Source organism: Choloepus didactylus, chromosome 15, assembly GCF_015220235.1.
Source record: "Choloepus didactylus isolate mChoDid1 chromosome 15, mChoDid1.pri, whole genome shotgun sequence".
Lineage (NCBI taxonomy): Eukaryota > Metazoa > Chordata > Mammalia > Pilosa > Megalonychidae > Choloepus > Choloepus didactylus.
In genome coordinates, this window is record NC_051321.1 from 45,875,837 (window position 1) to 45,887,021 (window position 11,185).

The 11,185-nt window shown below is 43.2% G+C and overlaps 1 pseudogene; it reads right to left on the minus strand.

The window, feature by feature from the left end:
• Positions 1-788: 788 nt before the first annotated feature.
• LOC119510744 lies at positions 789-7,353 on the minus strand (annotated as a pseudogene).
• Between the last annotated feature and the right edge of the window lie 3,832 nt (positions 7,354-11,185).

The following is an 11,185-nucleotide window of genomic DNA, read 5'->3' on the forward strand; positions in this document are numbered from 1 at the left end:
TGGGAAGTATGATTTCTATTATTTTTGGCTCAGAAATTCATTGAAGATCCCCCTCACTGACTGTAGAGTCTATTTCCACTTCCCTTGTTCACCTCCTTCCTGAATCACCTTCCTAACAATAAGCCTCCCAGCCCAAACGCTTATGAATTGGGCTCCAGGGATTAATTGGCACTGGCTGAGCTTGGTGGGTTTCCAGTTTGTCACCCACTTGACATAATAATTGTTCATCCTAATGCATACAAATTTTGAAGTGAATCTACTCTGTGGCTATAGCTAGATGCCCATCAGTTTCCTTTGAAGGTATTTTGTGATCTCCATGAGATGGCTTTACAAAAACTTCGCATTGAGACAGAAATCTTGCTTTCCCAGCAAGGTGCACACTGTGATGCCCTAATATGAATGCAGCAGAGTTTTTCCATTAATTTCTTCCTGCCATTCTCCTGATAGTATCAGAGTGTCTCTTGGGCTCTGTCCCAAAATTATTTTATAGTCTTTTAACTTACACTCATATTACATCAGTTTTAACATCATACTGTGATTTGCATTGATCTGAGACCATCAGGATGAGCTCATAACTATGTCCAAAGTGCTGCTGTGGAAATAAAGAACTGATTTTAAATGTGGGGAATGACGGAAGATGGAAAAAAAAACACAGAAAGAGACCAGAAACAATACAAGCTCAGTAGGGAATTTTAGACATCAAACATTTTTTTTTTTTTTTTTTTTTTTTTACACACAATACCAAAGGTCACTAGTCTCCCACATCAAATACAGATACTCAGAAAAAAAAAAAAGAAAAAAAAAGTCCATTTCAGTCTAAGTCTTGAAACAAGCCTAAAATATGTGACTTAGGATAATTTTAATTTTGTTGCTTTTAAAAAAATGGAGGAGGAACTATTTGGGATGTCAGAGAAGTGAGGGGACGATGATAGGACCGTTTTCTGCTCTGTCCTCATCCCGCACAGACTTCAACCTACTACAGCAGTTGACAGTTGAATAACTGAAACTGAAGTGCAAAACTCCAGATTCATACTCATTTACCGACCTAAGACGCCACCAGAGGGGCAAAGTACACACCAAAATGTGGCTTTGAGCCCTTCTTTAAAGGGCTAGAAGCCCCTGTGTGCTCAATTAAGGCTGATCGGAGCACCCCACCCTTCCCCCAAGACGCAACTTCTGCATTTACCTTGGCCGCAGCCCAACAAAGGGGGTGAGATTTGGCCAAAGGTGGGTGGGATCAGCATGAAAATATTCCTCTGCCCATTTCATCCTGTCTGAAGATGGCAGATTGAAACAGAAGGTTTTCAGGCTGAGTTCCCGCCGACCTTAACTGGAATAACTTGCTCTCTTTCACATCCGCAGCTGTGTCCTCCTCAGGGAGTTGTCCAACTAAATGTGATTTTAAACATCTGTCAGCTAAATCAGAGATCCAAATTTAGCACTCGGGAACATTATGTGGATTTGTGATGCTCACTGGAGGACACGGATGCATAAACCAAGCTCACATGAGACAGCCGGGTGGTACTCCGGTTGGTAATTTCATCTATGACACATTTAATTCGGCTGCACATTTATGAATGTTTAGTAAAGGGAAAGAGTGACTGACCATTTCTTTGCAAACAACATTCTGAATTCTGCAAGATCAACAGCAGAAAGGGAAAGTCTTTACTCTGGGAACACTGACCGTATTCCTATCCAATCATTTGCCTGGAATTAAAAAAAAAAAAAAATCCCCATAAACTGGTTTTATCCAACTTTCCTGAAATTTTATTCCCACCCTGAGCCACCTTTCTGGTCCAGCTATAACTTTGCTCCACTATACCCTCCTGGAGGAAGAGAAATTCTGCATACAGTCACCATTCCTGTTGCCATGTTTGAAGATGTTAAGCATAAGAGAATCATCACGTGGCACCTTTCCTTCCATTTTCCACAGTCACACAGGCAAACCAACAAGACTGGACTGACATTTCTGACGAGATGTGCAGTCCTTCTGGAGAACTACGAGACAAGGTGTTCCCTGCTTATAGACTCTGAGACGACTGACTAGCAATTCTTGGTGCATATGTGGGTTTGCAACCAATCCTCTAATTTCCTGAGATCCTGTTCCCTTGAAAGGATTCTTCCCTCTATTCATCCCAGATCAGGGTTCAAATCCCAGCTCCATAATTCATTCGGGTGCACTATCTTGGGAAAATTAAACATCTCTGAGCTAGCTCATTAGGTAGTTGCAGGGATTAAATGAGCCACTATGCATAATGTATGTATGGCACATAGCAAATATTCCGTGTAGCCAATATTATCATTACTATAATTAATTTGGACTCTTGTTTGCAAGTGATTAAAAACAAACCCAAGCCGGCTTAAGAAAAAAAAAAAAATACAGATGTGTCTCACAGAACCCAGGAGTGGGAACACAACTGGGCCTCAGGGAGGTGCCACCGCCCCTGTCCTCTACACATTTGCTTCATTCTCCTCTCTCAGCTTCCTTTCTTTTCTGATCCATATCATTGTTGGAGAACATCCATCTCCCAACTCCTAAGTGACATGCTGCAGCTTCAACTACTGAAGAAAAGACCAAAACACGTCTTTTCCCAGGCCTTGCTTCCACATTTCAAGAGGAAGGCTCCACTCACCTTGGATCTGGAGTTCACCTGTCCAATCAGCCATAGCAGGAGGCTGAGCATAGGTGGGGGCAAGGGTCCTGGTGACAGAATGGCCACAGGGGCTCCCTCCATTGGCAGAGAGAGGAGAGAAGTTGGATGGGTGGGGGATAAATCATCATGAGATGGGCAGAGCTGCAAAAGCTACTTTCAAATGATGATGATGATGAAAATCGGACATGTCCAGGTGTGAATATGTGAAATGCCCTATGTTAAAAAAAGGAACCAAATATTTCATATACATTATGCTCATAACTATACCCACTTTTAAAGATTTATAGGGAACACACAAAAAAATACTTTTTATGTTATAGTGATGATTTTTTTAGTGCCCTTTGATTTAATAACAAAATTTTGTTTAATTTGGAAAGCCCCTGCAAGGATTAATAACCCTTGAGCCTTTACCACCTAACACCTTAGCAAGGATTAGTTGACAACTGGCTGAGAGCCAGGCCCCAGGTGGCAGACACAGGCCGGGAGGAAGTGGGGAAGGAGGGAGGGAGCAGAAAAGTGCCAAGGGCCCTGTACGCAAGTTTCTTGTTCTTCACAGTTGTATGGATACCAAAGCTCTCTCCTCCTGGAAAGGCAGAAACCTGGCTCAGAATTCTGAAACCGCCATCGTATTTTCACAGAACTCAGGAACTCAGTGAATTCCAGACCAGAGACTGGGCAGCTATGAGAAATAAAAGGGCATAGAGAATACTGGGAAAGAGCACTGCACGGTTTTCAGGGGAAGACTGGTGCCAACTTTCAAAGGCCCTACAGATATCCTATTCTGCCATTATTGTAGAACAAATACTCCCCTTGCCCACTCCAGAGCCTCTGAGCCCATCTGGCACTCTCCTGGGTCCCACCCTGGGATGCAGTGAGGATAACCCTGGGAAAAGTCCTTCCATTTAGTCTCTGGCATCCTGCTTCTTTGAGCTTGAATATCAATGTGCTGCTGCCTCTGATGTGTCCCTCAGGGGTTGGGTAGGACAGATGGTTACTGTCATGTCAAAGCCAAAGACTTATGAAGCAACTTTGTGGCATTGTGGGAGCTTAACTCCTACCCCAGAGGCAGACCCCTGAGACTCTTGCCTGGACAGTGACCCAAGCTCTAAAACGCAGTGGGTAAATCATATCCACACACAGCCCAGTCTGTGGAACAGAAACAGTGTTTATGAAATTGCTCAAGTTGGCTGCCCAGAGAGACATTGCCCAAATGTTCCCTTCAACGCTTTTATCTTCAGCAAAGCTATGTAGGGCCAAAGTTCCAGAAAAATTCACCTCAGCCCAAGGGCTTTGAGCAAGTGTTCTAGGAGCAGGCGCTTAGAAGATGCTGAGTTCTGGTGCCAGAGCCACTTCCTTTCCACTCCCATGACTATTGCCTTAATTGAAACCCTTCATTATCGCCAATTTGTGCTATTTCAGTGGCATTTCAGTAAACTTCAGACCTCTGTATCCTACAGAGTGTAGTCTTACAAAGATATTTATATGACAAATATACAAAATAGTCCTACATTGACTAAGGTAGTCAATTAATTGAGCACCTACTATGTAGAGCTGGATATAAAATGGTAAGATTCAGTCCTGACCCAAGGTGTCTACAGTCCAGTAAGGGATGATGATAACTAACCAGCTGAGAACAGGGTGATAAATGCTCATAGGATTAAAGGCAGGGTACTTGGCACATCTGAGAGAAACTTAGCAGGATCTTAGGTGGTTAGAGAAGGTTTTCTAGAGCAGAGGATAATTCTGGAGAATTCTAAGGAACTAAAGGAGTTGGCCAGGTGAAGATAGAACAAAATTTCAGTCCCTCAACCCTCCAGCAATGACTCTGGCCTATCTCCAATCATGAAACCCAGCTGTGAGCTGAGTTTGCAAACACAGCACAAGAGTATGTGTCCATGTGGGGATTGGATGTGATGAGGAGTTGGACACACAGAAATGAAAACAAAGGCTTTCCCTGTTCCAGGAACTGTTGCAAAACCTGACTTTCTGATTGGCAGCTTGGAGAACCACCAGCTCTTTCTGTCAGAACACGTTAGGCAGGTCAATCTGAATAGTTTATCAAATATGTAGGTACCCACTGTGTGCCAGGCGTCTGGGGTGCAGAGACAAATAAGATATGACAAGACAAAGAGAGAAGAGATAAGAGAGATGGAAAGGGAAATAAGGGTAGAGGAAAAGGGAAAAGTTATCAGGCAGCCCAACAGCAGTTTACTGGTATATGGGTTGATTTTATCTCCTGACTGATGATTGATGATCTCTGATGAGGACTGAACAAAAATGGAAATACTTGGAAGAAGAGATTTCAGTTCCGTATAATCAACTGTTTCTTGCCTGTAAAAGTTGTCTCTAACGTGTTTCAATACAGGATAAAAACTCTATGGTAGGGCACACCATCAGAAGAGGCTTCGTAGGTAAGGAGAATGCTTAGATGACCCACTTAGATTTCTTCCTGACCCAGGCCTGAGATTTGACAAAGCTTAAATGAAATATGGGTGAAGGAATCTTCAAAGGGGGCTCAGAGATTAAGTTCCATGAGCACTCTAAACTAACACACACAGCTAAATCATAAGAAGACATCAAATACCAAAATGTGTCATTCCAGCTTTGTGTGGGTGTGTGTGATCACTCTATTGGCTGCTTAGTGATCATTCTCAACTCCTGCTAGTTTTCTGAGTCTGATCCTCCAGCCTTCCAGTTAATCCTGTGAACTAGCCAATATCTTGCCAACAAATTCTTTTCCTGCTGAAGTCAGATAAAGTTTCTGTTGCTTGCGGCCAGGAATCTGGACTAAAACAATAAGAATCTGTGCTCTAAAACACTATTTATGTATCAATTTGACTCATTAAAACATAAGTTAAATTTAAGGAATAACCCTAGTCTTCTGACTGTATTTTATTTCCCAGAGTTGTTAAAAGGTCTAAATGACAATATAACTCATTATGAAAATACATTGAAAAGTACAAGAGCTGGTGTAAAATAATCAAGTTTCCAGGTATCACAAGCTTGTAGTAACTGAAGAATAAAACTGGCAGACTCCCAAAGAAAGCCCAATCCCAAAAGAGGCAAGACCCACACCTGGTTTAACAAAACCGCTGCTCAACGTGTGGTAACTAAGTCACCACCTGAAAATGATTTCTTTGGGGGGTGATTCCGTAATCTTTTTTTGTGTCTAGAGTTTGCTCTCATTTAGTAACTTAAGATTCCCTTAAAATAACAGTTCAAAATTAAAATAATTCAAACAGGAGGCATTTTATAGGCAAGGTAAACCACAACATAATAGCTTCAGATAATTTTGGTCCTTTTTAAATCAAAAAGCTTTAAAATGGTCAGGAATTGAAACAGAAGATGCCAAATATACATCTCAGACTTTTATGACCAATGAAAAAAAACAAGCCATTTTGATAGACTTAAAATAGTCACCAGTGCATTTAGCTGTTGGTAAAGGACACAAAATGTTTAAATCTCTAAAATAATACAGTGTTAATAGAAATAGAAATCAGCCATATACTAAGGTCATTTTAGTGAGCTAAAATGTAAGAAAAGTAGTATCTTGGTCCCAATTACTGAAACCTTTAAAAATATTGACTTTAGAGAACCTTGAAGACAATGCTTTTTCAGACACATTCTGATATTCAAATTCACTTTATAGCAGAACTATAAATTAAATTTTTAATTTTTTCTTTTTTAAAAAACTGTCAGATTTCCATTTCTTTGGGAGATATTTTCACAGGTTGTTCAATTCCACAGGGTAGCTTTCTTCACCAATATTAAGAATTTCATACATATTAGAGAGATTGTCTTTTCAAAAAGATGAGAAAACAATGAATGGCAATGGCAGACTCGCTAGACTAAAACTGAGATCTCTAAAGGTATGCAATAAAAATATCCCCACAATGATGGTAAGGAAACCACTCAAAGTACCAATGACATCATCCACAGGCATATCTTGCCTCTCCTTAAAAAGAGCTGAACAAATTAAAATTGATGCAAAGAATATGTAATAAATTGGTGTCACGATGGAAGGGTTGGATATGTCCAAGGCCCTGTTGAGTAATCTGTGTGTGCTCACACACACTATCAGGCTCAGCAGCACAACCCAGGCCATGGCGTGTGGCAGCCCCAGCTTTACAGCCAACACAGGAAACCAAAAATGCTCCAGCCACAGAGCAGATTGTTACATACACAAGAACGTTTGTCCGTGGTGAGGTCCCACTACAAAGATTAATGACCACAAGAGTTGCAAAACCCACAAAACCTGGATCCCCTAGCTTGTGAGACATTTAAGGTCTGTATCTCCTCTTCCTTTGGAGCATAAGTGACCACAGCTGTAGACCCTAGAATACTTAAACACCTAATTTTCCCATGAAGCTGAAATCTTCCACTTAGAAAGTAAGAAGGCAGAATGGCACTCACAGACACCGGGAGCTCCCAATGGCGTCACAAGTGTGGCTGGGTGAACGCCTACACGGGGCAGCTGCCCACACCCGCAGCTCCCACCCACAGCGCCCAGGCTTTAAGAGACGCACGGCCACCTCCACTGCCCTCCTGGAGCCTTTTCCGGAAAGTTGCAGGAAGCCTTTTTTTGCGTCGTTTTTGTTTTTTGTTTTCCCAAAATGAAACTCCCTCCAATGAAACTGCTGGAGCTCACAGACAATCCTAGAGTAATATAAAAGGCTTATTTTCCACGCCCCTGGCTCATTTCGCTTTCTGCTTAAGAAGTTCCTGTGGGTCACACTGGTCACAGAACAAAGAAACTGGTGATACTGGAGGCAAGACAAAGCAGTCTTCAAATAGTTGTGAAAACAGGGCATAGGCGTGAATATCGTGAATATCCTGAAAGGTACGAGTTACTCCCCTATTCTCAGACCTGCTAAGGCTCTGCTCCCATTCCCTATAGCTGAAGGTCAATCACAGCTGGGAAGGCCCGGGTCCGCAGGCCGGCCGCGTGGCTGCCTTTCCCGGGTCCGCCAAGTCACCGCGGCGCACGCGCTGGGGCAAGCCGCCCCCGCCGCGGCCACTGCCCTCGTCGCTGTCCTGTAGGAGGTGCAAGCATCCCGGGCTGCAGCCTAGCGCGCCGCCTCCTCCATGGGGGAGGCCCTAGGGGAACCAGCCCGGGGCCACCTCCGCCCCCCGCTGCCCCGCTGGGACCCACAATATTTATTTTGAGAACACTAGGTAGATAAGAGAAAATGAACCCGGAGGGAGACATTAGATCTATAAATATGATGTGCATCTCTCTGAACTTGCCACTCATAAAATGAACATTACTTAATAAGGTGGAAAAATTAAATACTCAGCCAACACGTATTAAGTAACATGTTAGTTTCCTATGGCTACTATAACAAATTATCACTGACTTAAAACAATGCATATTTATTAACTTACAGTTCTGGAGGTCAGAAGTCCAAAATGGGTCTCACTAGGCTAAAATCAAGCATCAGCAGGGCTGCCTTCCTTTCTTGACACCAGAGGGAAGAACCTGCTTCCCTGGATTTTCCAGCTTCTGGAGGCCACCCACACTCCTTGGCCTGGTAGCCCCCAAAGCCAGCAATGGCTGGTAGAGTCTTTCTCATCTTGTATCATTTTGACACTGACACGCCAGCCTCCTTCGTTCACGTTTATATTGGGGCCACCTGTAATCGGGATCATCTTACGGTCCACTGATTAGCAACATTAATTCCATCTGCAACCTTAATTCCTCCTCACCATGTAGTGTAACATATTCACAGTTTCCAGGGATTAACACATGAACATCTTTGGGGACAATCATTCTGCCTGCCACAAGTACATACTGGGTGCTCAGTTCATAACATACCTCACTTAATCCTCACTGCAGTCCTGAGGTAGGTGCTACTATTGCCCCCTTTTATAGAAGGGAAAACTGAGACTCGGAGAGATGAGCTGGCCCAAGGTCACACAGAAATGGCACCCCAGGAACTCCATGCCTGGCCTATTTGCTTCTGCTACTCAATTCTACCAATTTGCCATGTCCTTTCCCACCAACAGCCTTCATACATGTTGTTACATCTGCCTGGCATCCACTTTCCAGCTTCTTCACCTGACTGACTTATACTCATCCTTCAAACTCCAGCTATATGTTCTTTCCTCAGGGAAGCCTTCTCTGATACCATGGACGAGGCAATGTACCTCTACTGCATGGATCAAAATTCTGCTTGATCATTTGTGTCTTTTCTCAGGATAAAATACCCAGTCTGTCTCTCGGCCCTGCGTGAACCCCTGCCCTCTATCCAACTTCATCTCTCTGTCCACTTTCTCCCTCATCAGAATCACCTGTAGTGCTTATAAAACACTGATCCCTGGGTTTGATGCTGAGTCAGGGGTTCTAGAACTGGGCCTGGGGATTTGCATTTCTAGCCAGCTCCTGCCAGGGGGCTGGGTGCTGGTGCTGCTGATCTTGGGACCACACTTTGGGTGGCAGTGGTGAGTGGTTCTCAGTCTTCAGTTAAGAATCACCTGAAGCCCAGGGTCATCAGACTAGAATAGGGCCTGAACCTCTGAATTTTTACCAAGTTGCTCAGGTAATTCTAATATGTACCTAAAAATTGAGAGGCATTCATTTTCAAACTTGGCTCCACATTGGAATTTTCTGGGGAGGTTACAAACTACTAGTGCCAGTGTCTTAACCCTAGAGTTTCTGATTTGCTTAATCTGGGGTGCAACCTGAGCATCAGGCTAAAACTCCCTAAGTGATTCAGATATACATTAAAGTTTGAGAACTACTGGTCTAAAGCAGTTCTTAAACTTTAATGGCATCAGAATCATCTGGAGGGCTTTTTAAATACGTGAAATGCTAGGCCTCACCCATAGTCTCTGATTCGGTAGGACTGTGTTAGAGCCTTAGGATTTGCATTTCTAACAAGCTCCCAGGTGTTGCTGATGCTGATGATCCTGGGATCACACTTGGAGTACCACTGGCCTAGGAGAAGAGAACAGAATAGGTTGACTGGGCTGGTGCTCCTCAGACTTAGACATCCACACAAATCTCCATGGAGGAGACTGCTATAATGTACGTCTGACAAGCTCCCAGTTAATGCCACTGTTGCTAAGCCACATGCCACACACTGAGTAGCAAGACCTGGACTATTTGGGTCCTGGCACAGTGTCTAGCCCAAGCCAAGACAATTCTTCTGGTGGTGCTTACTTGGGCCCCATAATGGGCTTTGTGTCCACTGACCAAGGTATTAATAAAGAATTCTTTTGCATGACATTCTTCTCTCTGCATATATCTCCCTCAGTGGCTTTGCAGGGAGGGGAGGCTCGTTGAGAACAGGATTCAGGTCTTCCTATACACCTGGCCAAAAACCATCTTAATTGCACCAATGCTTTTCAACAAAACAAAACAAATGACAGTTATTTGGGTTAACTGCTTACTGTATTTGCCTAATTACCACACAGTAAAAACATTAGTCAAAACACATGTCAGATTAGCTTCTGTGCATTTGATTACAACAGTAACCTCCATTCTCTATGCTAACCTTCATGGCCAGTTACACATGTAAAAATGGTTGTGTGCTCATAACTTAAAAACATCAGAAAGAACACTAGGCGTTAGAGACATGGTAAATTATCCAGTGCGTTGATCTCCTGCAGTAAGGAATGATTCCAGCTGTGACTGCTATTTAGGAGAGCCTGTCCTATTCTCTTTGCTTCCAATGTCCTAACCTTGAGAGGGGGTGGGTAGTAGTGGGAAGGAACAGGGAGAGGAAAAAAAAAAACCAAGATCTATATAAACATGATAAATCTGTTATATTACCTATATTACACACAGGACACATCAAAAAAACAAACAAAAACCCTCAGTTCAGGGCAATTGCAGCAAATCACACGTCTCTGATTGTATGGCAAAGTAGTGAAGGATAGATTTTAGCATGTCCTATGCACTCATTTATGGTGCAGCACATCATCAAACAACACTTCACACGCTCTAGGATGGCAAACGGGAGGGCTTTGAAGAGAAATAATGAGCTGAGAGGTTCATGACATGCTATTAAAAAGTTTGTGATTGGATTTGGAAAATCAGATGGGTCTCTAAGGGAAAGGGACCATTTCTGAGCCATTGCACTTACAATATTTTTGCGCCCCAGAGCAGATATTTATGAAAAGGGAGAGTTGTTTTTGTCTCCAATCCAGGTTCTGACTCTGATGTGCAGTGGGGAAGCTGCTTTGCACTGCAGACCTGAAGTCCTGCAATATCGGTGATGTCACCTTTTTCTACTGATCTGCCTTCCACTGCAGAGAGGCAATTTATTAGCTCCGTGATGTTTTAGCTTAATTCCCCCATACGTGGGTTGCAATTTCAGCCCAAAGTCAGTGGGGGATTTTACAGCCACTGAATTGCTCAAGGTGCTATAGGATCAGTGAGCTTGGCAGATCAGATTGGGATACATGCGTTATGAACAAGACAAAGAGAAAGAAAAGGCATCAGGTAGGTGGGGTTTGGGGTTGCCTGCCGTGTGATTTTCAAATCAAGCCCCAGTCTTCCAAGCGGTAATTTGAAGCTCTGTGTTTTC